General features: G+C 49.3%; 1 long non-coding RNA gene across 1 annotated transcript; it reads left to right on the top strand.

Annotated features, from left to right (window-relative positions):
- Positions 1-2,212: 2,212 nt before the first annotated feature.
- On the top strand, positions 2,213-17,616 carry LOC139801804 (uncharacterized). The gene is made up of 3 exons (XR_011728324.1): positions 2,213-2,379; positions 12,262-12,367; positions 17,551-17,616. It is a non-coding gene; the product is annotated as an uncharacterized lncRNA (long non-coding RNA).
- The last annotated feature ends 4,079 nt before the right edge of the window (positions 17,617-21,695 follow it).

Raw genomic sequence — 21,695 nt, 5'->3', positions numbered from 1 at the left:
TTCAAGAGAAATAATTAGGGTGGAAATAATCAGGTAGGTGACACTGGCCTCGTGCAGCAAGTGGCCAAAGGCACCAGGGGCTGCTGGACCCCCTTGGTGGAGAAGTATCTAAACAGCTTAAAAAAAAAAAAATCTGGGTGAAAAAGCAAAGGCAGGAGAGAAGTTATAGAGTGACAAAGTCCCTGTGGGGATAATGTTCAACCCTGACCTTGCCAGGCATCTGGGCAGGGAGCAGAGGGGACAGCACAGGGATATTGTTTTTCAGTCCCACACGTGGAGGGCTTGGCAGCCCCAGGTCAGGCCTGGAAGGGCAGGGAGGTGACATTATCCCCTTTTCCTGAGGCACACAGCACACACGGCCACCTGGAAAATAGGAAAGAAGTTACAAAGGGGCTCCTGGGAGGCAGGAGGTAGGGGTGAGGGGCAGCAGGCATGGTGGCACTGTCCCCAGGGAAGGTCTCTGTTGGCTCCTGTGCTCCCTGGAGCCCGCAGAGATGCTTTGGAGGAGCCAGTGGGAAGTTCCCAGGTGGGAAACCTGTGCTGCAGGGAGATATTACACCTAAAAGTGCTGGGTCTTAGTTTGGTTTTTTTATTTATTATTTGGTTGGTTGGGTTTTTTTGTTTGTTTTTTTTTTTTTTTTTTTTTTTTTTTTGTTTGTTTGTTTGGTTTGGTTTGGTTTTGTATTTCTCATTTTTTTGTTGGCCACAGCAGCTGCAGAGCTGTGCACAGCAGGCACTGGGTGCCAGGGCAGCCACCAGGCAGGGAAGGGTTTTTGTCACCAGGTGGTGTAATTAGGGTCTGTGGTTTCTTACCATTAGCAGATGATGAAGACAAGATTAGAATAAGTTTTCTAAAACCCACCCCAGACACCTGTATTTACAATAAACCTGTCTGGAGCTGCTGTAACTGATGGTAACAGGTACCTGAGTGCAGGCAGGCGAGGAGCCAGGATGCTGCTGGAGGGCAGAAGCCCCTCAAGAAGCACCTGGTGGGGAAACTCAGCCACACTGGGTGGGGATTCCTTGGGTTTCCAGGTTCCCATTACCATGAACCCCCAGGTGTCTGGGGCTGAGGGCAGGGAGCAGAGCCCAGGGTGGTCCAGGAAGTTGGAGTCAGCTCCAGCTCAGCCCGGGGAAGGATGCCAGGGCCACTTAGCACCCAGGGCCTCTGAATAATGAGTCTGGGCTATACTTAGCTCTTTGCTAGGAAGAGACAAATCCATCCAGTGACTGAACACAGCTGAAGCTGCTGTAGTCATTCCCCACCAATTGCCAGCAAGGGGAAAGGTGCTCCACTAGGAAAAACAGAGATTTCAGCTCCCTCTAGAGTGTCACTGCCTTCTTTTACCAGGGCAAAACTCTCCCTGCAGAGGTGGCACCGGGCTGTGGCTCCCTGAAGTGCTGAGCTCCGAGGGCAGGAGCCTGAACCACGGACAAAAAAAAATACTTACTAGCTGATGGAATGGCAGTGAGGGGTTGGCTTGATCCCCCTGCAGCCCAGACCCACCCAGAGGTGGGAAGAAGAGGATAAAAAGGAGAGGAGCCAAGAGGAATGGCCATCAGGTGAATGTTCACGGTGTCACAAGGTGCTGCAGCCCCACTCTGCTGTGCCTGGGTGGGAGGGGGCACCCAGCAGCTGAGGCTGGAGGGGATGACTGCAAACTCTGCCCTGTTCTCTGGTGACAGAATCTGTGCTATTCCATTCTTGGATTATTTCCTTTTTTTTTCTCTTTTGTGAAAACAGAAAGGGGTAAATGAAGCAGCCAAGCCTGCTGTGCAGCTGCTCCTGGGTACCCTTTTTTACCCCTTTTGCATCAGTGTAGCAGTAAAAGTGCACATTTGGGTGAAATATCACTGAAGATGTTTTCATCTCAATCAGAGCGAGGCAAGCAGGGGAAGAAGAAATGGGAGAAACCAATCAAATAGACAGACAAATGACACCTAAACCCAGACAGCCCCTTTCCTATTGATTATTGAATAAAATAATCCAGATTCCTCTATGTGCTGATTTTTCCCATGATTGGCTGTCGAGAGGTATATGATTGCAATAGAAAGATAACAAAATACTGCATCATCTCTAAGAAATATTTTGTGGCCACATACTATGTTTTTTTTTCACTGGTTGTGATCAAATGAGTCACCCAGTTTGTAGTCAAAAATAGATCCAGTAATGTAGATGAAAAAATGAAGCAGCAATAGATGTGGTTATGGACACAGCTGTTATGATAGGGGTTTCCTAATTTGGCTATATTCATGCAAGGTCTTTCTTCCAAAGCTCTACGCAGTGAGTTTCATCATCAAAAGATTATTTGTAGTGAGTGAAGCTCTTAAAAACATGGATCAGTCTGAGTCCCTGGATCGTGGAAGCCTGTCTGTAAGGTAGGAAATGACATACAGCATTTATGAAGAGAATGAATCACTCTTTGTGCCTTTTCATTCTGAATCAAGGACTTTTTTCACTTTTGCCTTGGCTGTGCTGCTGAGGGGAAGCTGATCCAGTGTGGATGGACCTGGTGGGAAGTGGCTGTGGGGCACAACCAGGTCCTGTGCCCAGCCAGAACAGCCTCTAGCACCACACAGGGGCTGGCTGGGCTGCAGGACCCATCACTGGGCTGCAGGACCCACCACTGGGCTGCAGGACCCATCACTGGGCTGCAGGACCCATCACTGGGCTGCAGGACCCACCAGTAGGTTCCAGAGGGATGTGCTGGGCACAGCTGTGGGGCTGGCATGAACTGTCCCAGTGCTGAGGGTGTCACCTCACATCCACATCACCCAGGGAGCATCCTCCTGGCCAAGCTGCCAAGGAGGGATGGCTTTGTCCCACCTGGTAGGAAGGCAGATCTGGGAAGGGAGGAAATCACATCTGGATGAGGTAAAAGCTCTTGAGAAAGTCGTGGGCGACAGAAGGAGACCAAGAAATGTCCCAGAAAGGCTGTGCCAGGGTGCTGGGCTGTGCTCAGCTGATGTCTGTGCCTGGGGAAGGTCAGGGGACAGCCCTGGAAGTGCCTGGGCAGCCACGGCCTTGGGGGGGCTGTGGGGCTGGTGAATGGGGCAGATGAAAACCATCTGTGGGACATCATGGCAGGGCAAGAGTGGGTTGGTTCTGAGCCCAAAAATGCCAGAGTCCTCCTGACCCAGCAGCCCGGGCTCCTCGTTGTGCAGGTAAATAGAGCAGTGTCCTTCTGGCTTGGTCCCACATCAGGTGCTGGGATCCCCAGCTCTGTATCCAGGCTGCTGGAGCTGCCCCTGTTCCTGAAGCACAGTGGTATCCAGAGCTTTGCTGACACAGTGCCAGAAAACAAAAGTAACTCGAGTAATTTTTCAGGTCATTGTAGTTAAAAAATAGAGCCATTAATGAGGCAGGACTAACCTTATCTGATGTGACTCTGCAGAGTCTGGTAAGTAGTTTTCTGGATTAAATAGTTTTTCATTTTGACACAGAGCCCTCTTTCAGCTTTCCAAGAAGCACATCTGAAAACTCAGGAATCTCAAAAAGAAAAACACTCGAATACAAAGATTCCTCCTCTGCAAAGCATCTTCTTAATTGGAAAGCAGCCCCAAAAGTCTCTCTCCCAGCTCCAACTTCAAACCCTCCTCTGTGCCAGCCCCTGCAGCAGAGCCCCCCAGCCCCAGGAGCATCCCTGCATCCCTGGCAGGGACACCTCGTGGTACCCTTGGTGAGGAGAACACTCATTGGGGTTGGGGTTGTTTTCCCACTTTCCTGCTTTTTCACTGCCACGGGAGGTGGATGCCCAAAGGTGCCCCAGTGATGGGTCCTGTGCCTGGGCTGGGACCATCTGGTGCTGCCAGGGGACATCCTGGCATCCACAGGGGCTTCTCCAGGCTTGGGTCGTTCCCTTCATCAGTCACCACGTCACTGCCACTGTTGATGGCAGAGGGACCCCGTGTAGTTTGGCGTCCTGTGGGCTTAAATTAACCCTGTCCTGCAGAATGGCTGCTGTTTGCTACAGTAATAAATATGAATCAGCCTCTGAAAGAAGAAAAGTGCCATTGTTGGAAGGAAGTAAGAGAAAATTTTATGTTACCCTAGGCTGTCTTGTTTCTGCAGGGATACAAGAGAAATGGTGTTTATCATTTGGTATTTCAACAGAAAAACACTGAAGGGCCTTTCTAAATCCATCTGGCTTAACTGCTTGCAAGCTCAAAAAAACCCCTATGGATTTCAAAGAAAGTATTTATTTCCCTATAGTTTAGCTACAGTCTGCCTCATGTTCTCACGAGCTGGAACCACACAGCAGTGAAGAATGAAAGGCACCTCTGTAGCCAGGGGGCTGCAGAGCACATCCCAGAGGGAGCAGTGTCCATCATCTGCTCCAGTGGCTGTTAAGGACACCAAGCAGCACCTCTGCCCCCCAGCAGGACCTCCCAGCCCCTGCTTCCAGAGCACATCCCTGCCCCAGCCTGACATCCCTAGGGATCACCCTGCTGGAGCTCTGGGACCTCCTGGAGGGGACTTCCCCATCCCGGTGCCGCTGGAGCTGGGGGCCGATGGGTCTGTCGGCTCCAAGAGGTGACTCCTCCTTTCAAGGGTCCCCAAGAGAAGATTCTGTCCCTGACCTGACCCAGAGTGGTGCCCAGCTCAGTCTGAGGGGCAGGGAAGGCGAGCAGAGGTGCTGACACTGCCAGGGACCCTGCAGCAGCTTCAGCCTCCTGGATCCCCTTCCTGCTCCCCACCAGCTCCAGAGCAGATCCTTCCAGGTCTGTTCACACAGGGCAGGGGTTGGGGCTGTGATTCAGTGGGTCTGAGGTACCTGCTCCTGCTCAGACCTGGGCACACAGCCCCTCTGGCACTGCAGGGGCATTCCCCGGATCTGCCTCCATTCCTCCATTACTTGGGTGTTAATCTTGTTTATTACCTCCTTGTTACTCTTTAAAAGTTGTCAGCTCATTCCTCTGGCAGAGGCTCCCACTCAGATGCTGTCTGCTAATTTGATTTAAGGGGATGTAACTCCTCTGACCTGAAACCAGCACTGAAACCTCTGACTGGGAAAAAGGGAGAGGATGATTTTTTAAGATAAGGCTATTTCTGTTCTCTGATCAGGTCTTTGAAACATCTCCTTCCTGGGAAGCTCACGTAAATCAGAGACACGCTCAAGCTGCTATCTAAAAAACACCAATATATTAATATTTTAATTCTGTAATGTAGGCTCTGCAAAATAAACAATCCCAAAATGCAGAACGCAGTGATGTGCAAAATAGAAAGTCTCTCCTCATTTGCTGGAAGCAGAAACGATCATGTTTCATTTAAGCCAGAGAGCTTCCAGTCAGAGTGATGGTGCAGAACATTTTTCTGTGTATGCATCATGAATGGAGCTGAAATACACTCGAATAATAGCAGTTGATCATAACATAATAGGAAAAATGAGAGAAGGATGTTGGAGCCTGCAGCATATCTGGATCCTACACAAGCAGACTCAGCCTGTTCTGCAGCAACCCAAATCCAAGTCCTTCTGCAGGACCCAACAGGTAGATGTGTGCCCAGGGGAGGCTGAGGGGATGCTGGGGTTGGCTCAGACTTTTCCACTGGGTGTGAGGTAACAAGCTCCATCCGACCTGGTGTAAAGCTGGTGGAGCATGGACACCACACCTGGCCCGGTGTGAAGGGAGGGGACCAACAACACACCTGAACCTCCAAAGTCTCTTTGCCATCAACGTCTTCTTGGAGGGTTTGTTAGGGACGAGGAACCCTAAAGGTGATACAGGAGCATCACACTGTGGTCTGAGTTACCCCCTGGAGAAGCTGCCCCTTGATATAAACCTACCTGTGAGGCTGGGGGAAATTTGGGGAAGGAAGCAAGGGAGTGGGTGGCAGTGGGGTGGGGAGTGTGTGTCCCCATCCATCCATCCATCCATCCATCCATCCATCCATCCATCCATCCATCCCAGCCTGGCACCCAGACCAGTCACAACACCAGCCTGGAACGTGGCTGCTGGCTGCAGACAAAGGAGGATTTATGGCTCCTGGTTGTGCTGCAGCCTGGGGAAGCAAATCTGGGCAAAGGAATTTCCTCCTACCTGGCATCATGCAGACCTTACACAGAAGGGTTCCAGCAGCATCTCTTATCTGATAAGCACATCAGCACCAGCAGAAACAGAGTGCTCAGGAGGAGAGATGGGTCTGGGTCCCTGGAGCTGGAGATTGGCAGAGCAGAGCCCCGAGGCAGAGTCAGTCCTGGCTGTCCCCATCAGGTGACAAAACTGAGCTGAGCAGGGCTGGCAGGGGGGCAGGAACATGGACATGGAAAGGGCTGAGCAGAAAGCCTGGGGACAGGGACTCCAGGTCTGGTCACTGACTTCTCTCCTGCCTGTCCTTGCTGGCTCATGAGTAAGGAAAGGGAGGAAAAAAATAAAGAGTTCTAGCAAGCTGGAGTGTAAGTGAGAGCTACCCAGGGATTTTTCTAATTCATTTCCTGGCCTCAGTTACTGTCTTATGTGTCTCTTCCCTTTAAGCAGTCCATAAAACCAGCCCTTGCTATGGCAACTGCCTCCTCCATCCCTCAGGCAGAGGCATCGCACCAGCCTAAGGATACTCATGCCAGTTAGCACCCAGAACTTCCCCAGACACAGGGTTTTAGAGGAGCCACTCAGCCACATTAGCATTTGCCATTAACATGCTTACTTTTCATCATTCAGAACGTGCGTTCCTGGGCTGCCTCCAGCTCTCCTTCCCTGGGAGCAGGGGGAGGCAGCATCCCGGTCTTTGATGCCTGCACGGATCAGGGCTGTAAGCACTGGCACTGGAGAGTCCCAGCAGAGCACAGTTCCGAATAAAAAGACAAAAAAATTGCTTTTTTTTTAGTTTGACTTCCAGCTGCAGCACGGTACATACCATATTTGCAAAGCAGAGCTCTGCATAACTCAGTGCTGTGGAAAGAGTCATCAGGATGATGTATTGAAAGGCAGCCATCTCCATTATGGTATGCCATGTATGTTTTTAAAAGCTATTTTTAAAATTAATAGTACTCTGTAATGCTGATAAAGTAGAAAGCATTTATAATTTGTTGCACTCCCAACCTCTTTCTAAATCCACATTAGTCTGCTTTCCACTTGACTGAAGTGCATTTTTTTCTAAAGATGCGATGGTTTGAAATTTATTAATAGTGTATTGAGGAAACAAAACCTTTATTATTTCAGGGGTATATAATTTCAAAACGCTGTAGAAGAGCTGTTGTGCTTCCCTTCCACTGCTAATTTCCCTCTCATCATCTTTTGTCTGTGCTCCTCGTGCTGGCTGCCCCAGGACCCCCCGTGCTCATCTCCTGGGCTGCTTTCTCCTGACCAAGGGGCTGCAGGAGGTCTGGTTCTGCTGTACCAGGAGACACAACCTCTGCCCCAGCTCTGCCTGCTCTGTGTCCCTGCAGACACTGCTGGGGACATCGGGGGAAGGGTTCCACTAAGGGCACGAGGTGCTGCCAGGGCTTGGAACCATCAGGGGTGAAGGACCTGGATTTCCAAGAACCTGAGATTCAAATGGGATGAATTATCCTTCAGCTTCCTCCTTTAAACAGACATCTCTCTCTCTGGGCCTGCAAATAGCACAAAGAATGAGACCTTGGGGCAATTTACCCCTTTTCTGGCTCAGGAAGTCAGGACCTGGAGGAACAGAGGTGACTTTCACAGAGCTCCTGCCTTCCCACCCCTTCCCTCTGCTGCTTCATGTCCTTTGCAGCTCTCACCTCCCTGGGCTGTGTCCCCAAAGGCTTTGCAGCCACCCAAGCAGCAACCTTTCCCCTGAGGAAGGACCTGGAGGTGACAGTGTTGTTCCCAGGAGGGAGCTGCAGGTCTCTGGGTTCAGGAGATTGTCCAGATCTCTCCCTACCTGAGGAGTGGTTGTCCCAGAGCCCCTGTGCCCACCCCGTGGGGCTGGTGCATCATCCTGGCAGGGTGGAGGGGACCAAACGTGTCCCTGAGGACACAGCACCTGAGTGAGCAGGGACATGGGTGACCTCTGCCTGGTCTCCTCTGCTGCCAGGTTCCACTGCACAGGGTGCTGGATGCAGGTGGACAAAGACTAGGACACAGCCATGCCTGAAAGAACCTATCAAAATTATTAATGGTGTTTTTCTAACCTTTTTTAATGAGGAGATACTCACTTCCAACAGCACTGCCAGTGCTGGCACCCGTGTGGCTTTTTTTTCCAAAGAGGTTTAATTGAGCTAGGTATAAATAGCATATCAGTAAACAAGACCCTTTGGCTCTGTGAATCACGTCTAAAATATTTGCGAGCCCTCCACAGCCTCTCTGATGGTGAAGAATGTGCTCATTAGGCTGGTCCAGATGCATTCTGCAATCCAGGGAGAACCTCACTTCTCCTGCAGATAAATCACCCCCAGTTAATGCACTTGTTTGCAGACAACATGCAGAGGCAGCTGCTCCAAGGACCCGGGGGGCTGTGCCTGCCAGGACACCCAGGTTTGCAGAGCTCCACCCAAAAAGGGCCTCGACACAACAACTGCAGGAACCTGTGCTGATTTAATTCTGTTTAATTTGCCCCCTGCCTCTGAGCAGCCCAGAATGACTCTTAAAGAAACCCCATAAACAAACCTGCAAAATGGACACTGGAAAACCCAGCCAGCTCTACTCTGAGCTTCCTTACTGGGAATCTCTCAGCTGACTGCTTCTATGACAAACATCTCTATTTAATCTTGCTTTGGTAAAGTTAGTGAATGGTCCCTCATGTCTTCAGGAATACATTTTGTTTCCTTTCAGCAGTCTCCATGGCATTAATTACGTGTGCTTAAGTGCCTGGGGAAGTGTGTGCAGCACTGGGAACTCTCTCCTTATTTCCAAAGTCAAGCTAGACATAAAAACACACATACAGGTGGATACATACCCACACACTGCCCAGCTAATTGCTTCCATTTGTAAAACAAACCTGTGCAGATGAGGCAGAAAACCCGAGGCAGAGACACTGCCTGGAAGGTGAAGGGTACAGAGTGGTGCTCTGACCTGAATAGTAACACTGGAATGCTTAGATCAAAAATAATCTAGAATGTACTTTGGTCACAGATTCTTCAAATTTCCTTAAAATGCAAATATGGAGATTGGAACTTTCCTTATCTTGCCTAAATCCTCTTAGAAATGTAATTTGTTGCAGGTATGGACTGCCTTTTATCTGAGGATTCCAAAGCGTGCTGGTGAGCTGAGCTGGACCTGTTGTGTGCTGGGGGGAGAGGTCCTGAGCAGGGCAGGGAAACAAGTTGGTAACAGAGAAAACAGAAAAGAGGAAGAGAGAAGCCCAAAGGCTGGTGGCACAGAGGAGCCCATCTCACCTGGCTGTCCCTTTCCCTTGGGGTGGGCTCTGGGCTGTCCCCAGGCAGCACCAAGAGCTTTGACACCTGGGATCTCCATCAATAATCCCCAGCCTGGCAGGGACGGAGCTGCTGCTGCTGCTTTTGTGTCCCGTGTCCCCTGCCCCCTGAGAATCACACACATAATAACAGCAGGAAATGGGGTTTATAAAGCTTTCCAGCTCTGCATCAGAATAACTGCATCCACACAGCTGAGGTCTTACCCCTTCTGGTGGGGATTTGATAGGTGAAAGCTGCAGCTGTGCATGGCATGAGCATGGCCTGGGGGCTCTCAGGTGTTGGGGTTTTGTTGTGGGCATTTCCCTACCTGCAGGTCTCAGGTCTGAGAGAGCAGAGCCCTTGCCGTGCTCAGGAGACTCCCTGAGGGCTCCTTCTGGGGTCACCTTCCCCAGGGCTCCCCAGAGCTGCTCACAGCACTGCCAGCACCCACCACTGCCTCTCAGCTCAGAAAACCCTCAAGTGTAATGGATGATTTTATTTAGGTAGTCCTGAGTGCTAAGTAAACCCAGAGATAAAAAATACAAGGACAGCCCATAGTCAACTACATACTGAATGTTTATTTCTTCCAAGCATTTTATGGCCAAGAGGAGCAGAGCAGCCACTCCCAGGCTTGGCTCCCTCAGAGGGACCCAAAGCACAGGTTGTGCCCAGAGCTATGGGGAATGGTCACACTTGGTTGGGATTCAGTCCTTCCCAAATCTGGTATTTGTGGTCAGGAAAACACAGAGATTCTTCTTTGGGGAAATGTCAGGGTGAAAGGAAAAAAAAAGGATTCTTGCCCATTTCAGACATCCCTGCTGTGTAACTGCTGGGAGGCTCTCCCAGCTCTGTCACACCCCAGCCCAGCAGCCAGGCTGGGGACATGAGGGACAGAGCCCCCCAAATGGGGCCAGACCTCCCCCAAATGGGGCCAGACCCCCCCTGGGCAGAGCTGGTCCCTGAGGGGCAGCTGAGGGTGCAGGTTTCCAGCTGAGCCCTGCAGAACTCATCATCTGCAATGAATTACAGGTGGTTGTGCAATTTCTGAGGGTGTGGAACAAGGTCAGTGTGAGTTTGTTCCTCTTCTGATCCTGGAGTGCATTGGATGGGGTGGTCTCAGATGCACATTATCATGTGCCACTTCTAAAAAAAAAACATAAAAGAAGTATTTTAGTTCTATCCCACATTTCCAGGCACTGCACTTCCATGTGCTGGGAAAGCTCAGATATTCCAATGAATCACAGGCTTTTTCTTGTGTAATCACCAGATCCCTGAACTGGCAGGGCAGTAACAATTCACTTAAACTATTTGTAATCCTAGGACAAGCTCCACCGTGCCTGTAAATCAGCATCTCCTGCTGGCTCCACCAGAGCCACGCTGATTTACTCCAGATCTGACACTGCTCTGTTCACTGGGTTAGCTGAGCTTTTTCTGTTGCTGTGACACCTGTGAAGGTCACAGCTGTGTCTGTGTGATGCTGTAGGGAAGGAGACAGGAGGAGGAGCAGTGCCCAGAGGAGCAGAGAGTTCCTGCTGAGTGGTTGGGATGAGGTCCCAGTGGTGCAGAGTGGTCCCTGGGTCCTGCATCCCTCCCTGGGTCCTGCCGTGGGGGGGAACAGCTCATTCACCCCTAAAGAATAAGAATTCTGCTGAGACTGTCAGACATCTGGGCTCTCAGTCCAGACTGGGGCAATGCCTCCTGGGGCTTGGCCACCAGCCTGTTAGGAGCCACTTGTCAGCTTTGTTTCAGTGCTGGGTGTCCATAACCCGTGGGAAAACAGAAACTGGACCCATGCAAGTTGCATCTTACTGAAACCCATAAAATTCCTCATGGACTGGAGAACTCTTCTGAGTAAAGCAGGGGCCCTGCTGCCTTTAACTGGGTCTGTTAAGGTCATGGCCCTTACTCAGCAAGAGCTTCTCCTCTGTGTCATTCAGAGGACAGCATCTGGCTCCTTGCTCATAGTGTGAAGAATTCCCCAGAATAACCTTGGCAGCAGGGTGAGGTGACCTCTGGTGAGGAGCACCCTCAGCTGGTGCCCATGGCTCGGCCCCAGAGGTGTCCCCTGGGCTCCAACACCACCCAGGAACCTGGCTCTGCTCCAGCCTGGGGAGGGTCTCTGCCCAAGGGAGAGGGAATGCAGGGGGTGATGTGCTCCTCTTTGTGGCAAACGGGACAAAACCCGTCCCTGTGCTCACACTCAGCCTTCAGGTGTGGATTGGAACCGCGGAGCCCCCACCCAAACATGAAGACAAAAGTGATGGAGCGAGAGCCCCGTTGGGTCAGGTCCCATCTGCCACCTAGGGAGCTGTGCGAGAAATGCAGAGAAACCTCTGTGTGGATAGAGGTGAGAATGAGCTTTTCCCGGGATGCAGCCAGGCTGGGTTCCTTCCCACCTGCATGGCTGTGTCCCTGTATCCCGGGAGATTCAGGATGTGTCCCTGTCCCCAGGAGGTGCAGGCTGTGTCCCTGTATCCCAGGAGGTGCAGGTTGTATCCCTGTATCCCGGGAGATTCAGGATGTGTCCCTGTATCCCAGGAGGTGCAGGCTGTGTCCCTGTATCCCGGGAGGTGCAGGCTGTATCCCTGTATCCCGGGAGATTCAGGATGTGTCCCTGTATCCCGGGAGCTGCAGGCTGTGTCCCTGTATCCCAGGAGGTGCAGGCTGTGTCCCTGTATCCCGGGAGGTGCAGGCTGTGTCTCCATCACTGCCAGAGGACACCAGAGCAGGGCGGGTGCTGCTGCCCAGGGTTGGTGCTCCCATGGGATTGGTGGTGTCCAAGCAGCAGGAAAAGGTCCCTGGAGAGCAGCAGACTGGAAGCCACCAGAGGCCCCTGCTTGGATCTTGTTTCTTTAGGTAATTATCTGCCCTTTGGCACCTGGTTTTAACCTGGTGTTGCCCCCCTCTCTCTCTCTCTCCATCTCTATCCACTTCTTGCCACCCTGAGAAATAAACCAGTCCAGAAACCAGAGAGCTTATTCCCACAGCAAGAGCACAGAACCTAATGCAGACTCAGCCCAAGCCTCTCCACCACCACCACAGCAAAACCACAGGTAATTTATTTGATAAATTCTGCCTCATTTTCTTGTCGTGAATTGCAGTGTTCACTATTCAGTTCATCACAAAGTAATTTGTGCAGACAATTCTTGATCTGAAGTTCATTTGTAGTTCATCTTCAGAATTAATTTCTTTCTGTTGGACACATTAATGGCATATTACTTGTAATTCTTCTAATGAGGCTTCCAGCATGAACATTTGCATTTGCAAGTTCAAAATAGGGTTTATGAAAATATTCCCCCTCTGGTTAAAATCAATTTACAAAAATGTCCAAGTAAATTTCTAAATATTCATGAGAAGTGGATATGAAATACCCCAGAGCAAATGTGAAATCAGATCCAGCCCAGTATTTTGGGGAAGCATTTCTGGCTGGGAGGTGAGGGCAGCTGGAGGGTCCCCTGTTCATTGTCCTGCATGGGGACAGCTCACTCCAGCCTGGCAACAGAGACTTGGTGTCTCTGAGCAGACTGATTTTCAAATGTTTTTAATCTTCATCTCCAATCTCTACAAGAAAAATCTTCCTACATTGACTTTTTTATCCATTCTATGGGAGGTGTTGACTTCTCTGTCTTAAACGAATAGAGAGTTAATGAGTGGCTCTACTTCTGCATTGAATCTTAGCTTTTTTTTAGTACAAAATCAGAATCAATAATCCCTTGATCGAGAAGATGGAAGTTTTAGACAATAATATTTTGCATGGCTCTATTGAGAGCAGACGTGTCTGATGCTTCTGCAGGATGCCAGGATCAGAAGCAGGGTTATCTCTGCTGGCTTCCTTTCAGCTCTGTGTCTCTTGGAAAAAAAAAGGCTTTAGTGAAAAGCTCCAACCTTTCCCACTGCATCCCTCTTCTGAAGTCCCTGTCCCCTAAAGACAGAGACCCTGAGCTGAGGGCCCCCAGGTGCCTGCCTGGCTCTGCTGTGATCCTTACCCAGCAGCAGGAATAAATCCCATCTGGCTCCTTAGGGTTTTGTGCTGCAGCCCCAGGGATTTGTCCCCACAGAGGGCCATGCACAGGAGCACCACGTCTGCTGCAGCTCCAGCAAACAGAAACCCAGCTGAGCAAAGTCTCCCCCTAATCCTCCCTAACTCCTGGAAACAGCCAGGGCTCAAAGGGATTTGCAGCCTGGTTCTGAGGCTGAAATCCTGGTGATTAACATTCACACCAGGGCTGCTCCTCCTACACCTTTAATTTCAGCTCCGCAGAGCAGGGGGGTGGTTAAGGGCAGGATGGCAGGGGAACAGCTGTCTTGTCTGGAGGCTCCTGCAGCCTGGGGATGCCTCCAGCCAGTCCTGCTTGGAGCATCCTGGCTGGCAGGACACCTGGCAGCATTTGGGGTCTGTACAGTAAAATAAACCCAGAGGGAACAGCCAGAGGTTGAGGGGAGAGCCCTGTGGGCAGGCTAAGGTTTGGACTGCCCTGTCATGCCCTGTCATGCCACAGGTGTCAAAACACATGGAGTTTTCTAGAGGATGTGTGTGGGCTTGTGTTGCCCCAGGTTTTGAAAGGACCAAAGAACATGGAGAAGGCTGGAAGAGTGACAAGGGTCCTGCAGAGCAGCCTGGAGCTGCAGGGATCAGTGATGTGATGGGCAGCATCCCCAGCCTGGGGCTGGGACATTTCATCTCCTTGCCCTTGGTAAAGCCCCCAGGGGACACGTTTGGCACAGGGGGCACTGCAGGGAAGGGCCACGGTCCCCATGTGAGGGTGCTGGGAAAGCAGCAGTGCCAAGCAGCCAGCACCTGTCTCCTGCTAAACCTGGGCAGCTTCTGTTGGTGTTTTTAACTTGGCCTTGATCCTACTGCATCTCCTTGGTTCCAGTGAGTAGTGACAGATCAATGGGGATGTTGATTGAGAAAGTGCTGAAACCTTTGGCTGCAAAAATGGAAAATCTGACCATCCAACAACATAATCCAGAGAGCTCTCCTTAGATAGTAATGAAAAAACATCCCCTCAGTGAGCCCGGGTGATTCCTTACATATTTCTTGTTCACTCCTTAGAGAACACTCTCTTCCCTTAAAAACAGAAGACAGGGAAGAAGTGGGAGCAACGTCCTGAGCTCAGAGCTCCAGCTGGCAGCAGCTCCCAATTGGGAACCCTCCCAGTGCCATCTCTCCCAGTTCCCAGCAGCTGGTGATGCTCCTGGCAGGAAGCAGGGGCCCTGGGGCTGCCTCCTGCTCTGTCCTGCAGCGATTCCTCTGCTGGTCCCAGGGGAAAGGCTCCATCCCCTGCAGCAGAGCAGGGCTCAGGCTGTGAGCTGGGGATGGCACCTCCAGTGTGAGTCTGGCAGCTTCATGTGGATACTTTGCATGTTCTATAGCATAAGGCTTCCCTATAATTAGATATAAGGAATGTTTGCCTTTAAGGAAGCAACGAAATAAATGTCTTGAGTCAGCAGCTCATGCTGATCCATGATTAATGACACACTGCCTTTAAAGTCAGACTGCCCCCACTCCCCCAGCAGAACTAGAAGGAGCTGTTTGTGGAATGGAAAACAAAAATGTCACTTTTGGCTTTTCATGGAGTGCATTTCTAATGCTGATTTGGAAAAAAACAATAAATCTACAGGTTGTACAAGAGGCTCATCTCTGGGATCAGCTGTGGCTTTGTGAGCTGTCAGAGCAGTGATGGGAAGGTGGCAGTGCCAGGCACAGGGAGCAGAAACAGCCCCCAGACCCTGGGGTTCCTGAGGTCAGACAGCACCCAGACCCACTTTATTATTATTATTATTATTATTATTATTATTATTATTATTATTATTAATCTCAGCACAGTGGCCCAGCAGAAATACGTCTGAAACTTTATGGGGTCACCATGAGGGAAGCCTCCTGTTTCTTGATGAGTTTACTCTGATGGGAGCAGAAAAGCTGAGCAGGGGGAGATGTGGAGCTGCCCAGGAGTTCAGCACTGCAGCTGCCCAGGGGCTGCAAGGGGATCTGAGAGGCTCAGGGGAATACAGAGCATGGGGCATCCTCTGGGAAGGAGAGAGGAACCTCCTGGGACTGCCACTAAATGGTGTCTGTCATTATTACAGGGACTTTCCAAGTATTTCCTGAGTTGCTGAACAAATGGAGAGCTTGAAACATGGGAAGGAAGGAAGGAAGGAAGGAAGGAAGGAAGGAAGGAAGGAAGGAAGGAAGGAAGGAAGGAAGGAAGGAAGGAAGGAAGGAAGGAAGGAAGGAAGGAAGGAAGGAAGGAAGGAAGGAAGGAAGGAAGGAAGGAAGGAAGGAAGGAAGGAAGGAAGGAAGGAAGGAAGGAAGGAAGGAAGGAAGGAAGGAAGGAAGGAAGGAAGGAAGGAAGGAAGGAAGGAAGGAAGGAAGGAAGGAAGGAAGGAAGGAAGGAAGGAAGGAAGGAAGGAAGGAAGGAAGGAAGGAAGGAAGGAAGGAAGGAAAACAGTTTACATGCCACCTGTGCAAGTAAAATGGCATCAGCCATTCCAGAATTTGGCAGAACTTACTTATAGTATATTTTGTGTTTATTTATTTGGTATTTATTTGTTTTCACTGCATGAGAAATCATGACAGGTAAGGAGAGACTCTGTTATTTCCTATTCCTAGCTCTCACTTCAATGCTTCCTCTTAGGCATTACCTAAATTAATTCTTTATTCTTTACCCAGCAATGATCAAACACAGATGTTTCAGAGGAAACCCTGGAGCAGGCAGCTAGAGCTTGACCTTAGTCCTTTTAAAATCAATAGAAAGCCTCCCAGAGAATTGAGCCTGGTGTAATCTCTCTGTAAACTCCTTATTCTTCAACAATTAGAGGCTGATTTCCAGCCTGGAGGCTGAGATGCTTCACCTGTTAGAGGGGCCACTCAGCCCCCCCCTTGCTGCTGGGACAGGGGTGCTGCTAGGATGGGCAGCTCAGAACCCTGCTGGGTTTGAGGCCATCCCTGGGATGGGAATTTCCCTTTTATTTCATCTGCCCTGGATTAAGGATATCAGTCAACAGGGGCTGAGATGCTCCTCCTGGCAAATCTGAATTCTGCTGAAAAGAAACAGAAATTGTGCTAATCCACAAAATCAAGCAGGTGCTCCAGGTGAATGCCTGAACTTGGCTTTTTCCTGTTGCCCAGAAGGTCTTTGGAAGGGCCCAGTGATCCCCCCAGCCAGCTGCAGCCATTTCCAACAGCTGGACAGGTCTGGCAGAAACATTTCCCCTGCACACACCAGGACCTGACAGATCTGGGCACAGCTACACAAACGTCTGTAGCAGGGTTGCAAAGTGAAGCACAATATTCTCAATATTAGACCAATGTTTTCATTCCCAGGTGGTCCCTCTCAGTGTGATTTCTCCAGAAAGGAGTAACAGTAAATGGGAGAAAACCTACGAATGGATTTTTTTTGGTTGGTGTGTGACCCAGTATTGCACAAGAAGAGTTGAATATATCTATTTGATGGATCATTTTTCATAGCAAAGATGAGCAGAACAATGAAGTCATGGGAGGTGGAACAGATATATGGAGTTTCCATTATTGAATATGTGACAAAATAATTTTTTTTCCTCAAAAGCAGAACTGAGAAAATGTAGGCAGTGGGCACACTGCAAATGTAGGTGCAATGAACCAAGTGTCTTTGTGATTTACAAGAACAAGTGATGTTATTTGTTTGTCACGATGCAGTGCTGGAGTTTGGGATAAAAAAGGAGCATTTTTCTGTAGATTATTTCTATATTATGACATGATGCAGTGCAACAGCAAACCCAGATTTGAAGAGTTCAAAGGTTTCTCCACTCTGCTTTGATGCCTTGGGCTGAGGCTCAGCCCTTTTAGTTAAATTCCTGTTCTGTACTTCTCAGGACTGAAGCAAACCCACATGGCTTGAAATGCAAATCCTGTATTAAAAGCTGTAATGTTACCAGGAGACATCTGAGATGCTAAAACATCTCCACACACTCACAGCAGCTGGAGAATGAGCAGCAGGGCTTGTGCAGCATCTCTCCCTGCACAGGGTCCCCAAAGGGTTCTGCAGATCCCATCCTGCAGCAGGGATTGTAGCCAGAACACAAAACATCTGGGCCAGGGAAGTTAAAAAATGCCATTTTAATTCCAGCTCTGCTCCCCCCTATAGGCAATGGACTGTTCTGCCTTCTAGAGTTGAATCAAGCCCTTTGTTTTCTTTTGGTCCTTGGAAATAAAAGCTAAATGAATGATGATAGTTTTGTTCATTCCCCGTTGCAGGGCCCTGGGCTCTCCAGAGGACACAGCCTGGTCAGGAGGACCGTGGGGCATCTGGAAATGCCAGGTAAGTGTTACCAGGCTCCAAAGCCTTTGGCAAAATCCTGAGCTTCTGAGTAACTGTGAGGGTATTTGGTAGCTTCAGGAGTGGCAGCACAAACTCCAGGCTGCCTGCTCCTGCAATGCTGGGACTGGGACTGCAACCCCTGGGGGTCACCCGGGATGCAGAAGCATCAAGGTTGATAGAAATCCCCATCACTGGGAGATGCTCAAAGCTTGGGCACTTCATTGGGCAACACTTTGGTGTTTTCCTGAAAGGTGCAAACAGCTTTTTTGGATAGTACAAAGGCAGAAAAAGACAAAATTTCATCAGAGGCACAAAAATCTCTGCAGTCTTTGAGGAAAACTTCCCCGTTCCTCTGGGCTGTAAATCACTGTGTGTATGAAAGGAGATGGGGGGTGAGGGGGAGAGAGCTGCCTGGGAAGGAATGAGAGTGGGGAGAAAGGAAGCTTGGTAGAAAGGAGCAAGGTAGATCTTTGTAAGCAAAACAGTCAGAAAATGAAAATAATGAAGAGAAGAATAGGCTGGGAAACTTTATTACAGCTGCAGAGTGTTTCTGTTTAGCTTGGCTTTCAGTTCTGGTGACTGACAGAGTGAGAGGCAAAATGCACATGAGACCTCCCTGTGCCTCCTGCATGGGTCCTGACTGTGAAATCCAATGTACAAATCCAGCAGTGCCTGACTGGGAATCCCTCACAGGAAAGGAATATGAGCCCTCAATGAGCCCCAAAATATTCCTTCCCTGGCAGACAGACAGACAGACAGACAGCTAACTGGGGCAGGCAGCCTGGGGCTGGCAATGGCACCAGCTCTGTCACCCTTTAGAATGTATTTTTTAATTCCTCAAGCAGTGATGCTACATCCCTGCAGACAGTAAAGTCAATGAATTTTGCTTTTCTGGACATTTTCCTTCTCTGTCTTGTTTTTGAAATGCTGGAGGCCATGCACATGTGCTGAGGGCAAGTGCTGCTGGGCTTGCATTGCCTTTGCTACCAGTGACTGCAAGGCAATACAAAAGTCATCTTCCTCCTGTCCTTATACACGGTGCAGATTCTGAATCTCCACAGCTCAGAACTAGAGAGCAGCATCTTCCTTGCCTGTGTCTTGTCAGGGATGAGACAACTGATTCTGCTGCAGGGTATTTTGCTCGGTGGCTCCTGAGGGAGATGTTTCCACCACTGTACATCCAAACCACTCCAGCACCAGCCTGAGAATGGCAGCAAAGTATTAACTCATCCAAATGCTTAGTGTTATCACCTAAAGGATTAAACTCCCCCTAACTCTGCTAAAATGTTAATGCTTACTAAATGACTATCATGAAATTATCCTTGAAATTATTACTAATTTTATATAAAGCATATACAGCACTTTTCTTGGCAGAGCCCTTCCAGTCACACAGCACACCTGAGTCTGAGTTTAATTCTTTGTGGATTTCTGGACTATTCATGAAGGGGAGGAAATATTATCAAGACATTCTTTCTAGGAATCAAGTAGACAGCCTTAGGATCATCAAACGGTTTAAAATACCTTTCTGTGAATTTCTACCAAATGTGTTTCCAGATTTAGATGAAACATATATTGAAGGAAAACCTTCCAGGAAGGCTGTCGGTGGGGATCAGGGATTACAGCAGTAATGCTCAGGAAGGGAGGTGTGGATACCTCTGGAGAGGCACCGAAGGCTTGAGGGAAATCCCCCCAGGGTATCAGTGAACCAGGGAGCTGGAACTCCTGCAGGGAAGAGAAACACCTTGGAAAGATGGAAAGACATTGTCCATGTGACAGTGTTGTTCTGCTCCCAGTTAAGCCCTGCTGTGGCTCTGCAGTTCAGGTGAGCTGGGAGCTGAGCTGGGCAGGGTCCCTGCAGCCAGACACCCGGAGGGCAGAGGTGTTCCTAAGGCTTCCAAAGGGTCTGAAGGCTGCAGTCATACAAATCCTGTTAAAATTCCGTGGCTGTTGGGTCCTCCTGTGTCTGTGCTTTTGACCTTGGGGACCACAAACCTTTCTGGGTTGGTGTGAGTTTGCAGCACACCCATAACTGCCCTCTGGATGGGATCTTGTTTGTTGGACTCCAGGAGGTTTGTACTCAGGAATATTTTAATCTCTTCCTTGGAATAAATTTTTTCATACCCAGGGGCACCTTTCTCTTAGGGCCTTTCTGTTCTCTGGACGAGGTGATGCTGCTCAGGGATGTGGGTTGTCAGCACGTGGTGAATTTCCTCCCGTGTGCCACTGATCCATTGCCATGCTGTGTCCCCGAGGTGCTGTCTGCCTGCCTGTCAGATATTTGCAGCTGGGTGAGCAGCAATTTTCTGTAGCTGAGGCTGGTGAGGACAGAGGCAATTTTCTTCAGCTCCAATGAAGCAATTAGCTGCCCGGGCTGGGGGAGGCTTTCACCAGCTTGACCCTTTGATGTTTGGACCTCAAAATCATCCAGGTTTATTCTGTCATCCAGATGAAATTTAGCTCATCCAGTGCTTTCATCTGTTGCTGCAGAGGAGAGGCAGAAGTCACACTGATCCCACACCCATGTAATTCACTCCTGGTTGAATGCCCTGACTGACAAATGGGGGCTGTGGAGAAACAGCTCAGCCCAGGGATCCATGGGGCCCTGCTTGCTTACAGGAGACACAAACCTCTTCCTTTCTGCATCAGAAGCAGGACTGAAAACACACCTTACATCTTCATTCAGAGCTTCATTCTGGCACCAGGGAGCAAAGCTGATTTTAATAGTAACATATCATAGAGAGTCATATGTGAGCACTTGAAGTTCTTGACGTATCATTGCCAGAATAAAACATCTGCACTGATGAGCACACCTCAAGGCCTGGCCTGTCAGCATCAGGAAGGTTTTAATTTATTTCCTTTGGTGTTGGAAAAGGCACCTGCAGGATCAAGCCAGAAATTAAAGTGGCTGCAATTTGACTGACAGCTGAATGACTTAACCTCTGGAGTGCAGACACCCAGCCAGACACCAGCAGTGTGCAGCCCTTACAGCACAGCCCTTACAGCACAGCTCCTTAAAGTCAGACACAGGAGGGATTCCAGGAGCTACAGGGAAGGCTTTTCAACTGCTTGTTTAATTTACTTTTGAGATGAAGTTCAGTCTTGAGCAGGGAGATGGTGACAAAGCAGTGTGACCTGAGGAGCACCAGGACATTGTCTCAGTGTGAATGGAAGTGGCAGAGAACTGTGATAAGAACTGTCCCCAGAAATCACAGTTGTTCCATTCCAAGTGTTCCTGACAAAGAACAACGTCGTTGGGCAAACCCAGCATCACTGCCTTGCCAGTGCCTGCAGAGGACCAGAGACCACCTCAGGGTCTGCAGGATGCTCCCCCAGCTCCCCCAGGGAAGATACTGATGCTTTGGAATGCTGCTGGGTGGCTGAGGCTGTGAAGGTGCTGGCTTTAACTGCTCCACCACAGAGTTCAGCAACAGGATGAAAGGAGAGTAGCAGAGCCAAAAAATGAAGATAAATAAACAGAAAGGAGTAAGCAGCCTTTTTATAAATGGCTATTAAGTGATTGATTTAGACCCTTTGAGAAAGTGCTTTACTTCTGGGGGTCTAAGCTTAAATAATGTCCATTAAAAATCACTTTGTTAAGAAAAAATATCATTAGCTTCATTTCTGTAGTGCTGCTTCTTTATAGTAGCCAGTTTGTGAGTTTGTTCTTTGTGAGACTCAGAATTTCTTTCCCAGTGAATAGCTGGCTCAGTGCTGATGTGACCCAGGTTTATGGAAGCACTGACGTATCCTGCTGGATGGGGAATAGGTGTGCAGAGACATGCCTCTTGGTTACTTTTCCCAAACTGTTTGGTTTGGTTTCCTTTTATGCAGCCAATAAAAATATCAGAAACCTTCTGAGCAAAATGCTCAGTCACCTAGTTGAATTAGATATGGAAAATGTACTTCTACTTCCTTGTGAAGTTTAAATGAATATCCTAAAGGAGGGTGTAGATAATTCTTACAATATTGTAAGATTACTGTCTCTTCCCTCAGGAAGAATTTATCTCCTCCTTTAGCATAAGGAATTAAAAAAAAAGAAAAAACTGTATATGGTTGTTTTAGAGAGCACCAGCTGCATACC

This window comes from Heliangelus exortis, chromosome 12 (genome assembly GCF_036169615.1).
Source record: "Heliangelus exortis chromosome 12, bHelExo1.hap1, whole genome shotgun sequence".
Lineage (NCBI taxonomy): Eukaryota > Metazoa > Chordata > Aves > Apodiformes > Trochilidae > Heliangelus > Heliangelus exortis.
This window is presented reverse-complemented; position numbering and strand designations above follow the sequence as displayed.